This window comes from Camelina sativa, chromosome 15 (assembly GCF_000633955.1).
Source record: "Camelina sativa cultivar DH55 chromosome 15, Cs, whole genome shotgun sequence".
Lineage (NCBI taxonomy): Eukaryota > Viridiplantae > Streptophyta > Magnoliopsida > Brassicales > Brassicaceae > Camelina > Camelina sativa.
In genome coordinates this window covers 28,332,563-28,333,957 of record NC_025699.1, presented here as the reverse complement: position 1 = coordinate 28,333,957, position 1,395 = coordinate 28,332,563, and positions in this window count along the sequence as shown.

Below are 1,395 nucleotides of genomic sequence, written 5' to 3'. Positions count from 1 at the left end.
TTTGAGATAAAGTGGTGTGTGGTACGTACGGCAAGAAACAAGGTATATATGATCGTTAACATAAGGTTAGGAAATTGAAGAGACTCACGGTAGAGAAGAGGAAAGTCACATGAAAACAAGATCGAACACATATGGAATGATATAAATTTTGAGGAGATGTAGTATATGAAGCCTAATTAAAAACTCTTGAACTCATTCGTGTTGCTTTGGTGAGTGTCATGAGCTTCCTCTGTCAAAAACTGAAAGTCATACTTTTGTATGCAATCACCTTTAATTGATCTTTTATAACCCTTTTTTTGTGTGACCTGCATTAATACCCCCAATTAATGTTCTTACTAAAATTAAAAAAAAAAAAAAAAGGTTGAGCATTTGCTGAGATAGAGGATGAAGGGACATTGTCTTGGGCCTGTGTTATAACATCGATGTATATTGTAGAGTTATTGTATATATACATGAATTCTGAATTCATATATAATTACGTACAGATTATACAGAATTGCACAATTTGTTTTTCAGAATTGCAATTCTTCTGTTATCCACTTGAGTCATCTCAAAATTCTAACACTAGCTACTACACTTTCTTGGCAATCAAATTAAATGTTCACTTTTAAAATAACATCTTAAGCGGTAAAATATTTAGGTTTTGAATGGTTGCTCCATACACTCCATAATATATAGTGTGTACTAACATTTTAGTATGGAGTAGAATGTACTATAGTATATATAGAGTAAACATTGGTATTTACAATACCATAAAATAGTATGCATAACACAATACCATTATGAATGATAAAAATTGGACTATAGTATGGAGTGGTGTGTACAAAAGATTAAAGAAAAGCTTTAATAATATTTTTAATCTTAATCAATAATAAGATGTTTTTATAATTACAAATCAAAATATATTATTAAGTTCAAATATGTGTAATGCTAAATAAATTCGATAAATTCGATTGAAAAGCTTCAATGATTGAAGAGAAGAGAGTACTCTCAGACTATAGTTTTTGTTTTTTGGGAATATGATTTTTTTATTGTAGATTTTAAAATTTATGAATGATCATAGGGAAATGGGGCGTTTGTCTATATGGCCTTTGTCTCAGCAAAACTTTCATAATTGGGCTTTCTGTCCGTACTTCTAAATTTAGGCTTTTTTAGTTGCGAAATGTCGGATTTACCCTCCTTGTCGATGCGCGGGATTTGCTTGCCTTCAAATGAGAGAACTGTAGAGTCGATGCGATGGGGTGACGAGTAGTTGTTTTTCTATGGCTGGGAATTGACGATGTGGCTTGCTACAACAGTTGATTAGGTTAAAGGTTCTAATCCCCAAGGATATATATGAGGGTTTGTCTTTCTGTGGACATTTGGGGAAAAATTAAAAAAACAAACCGCAAAAAT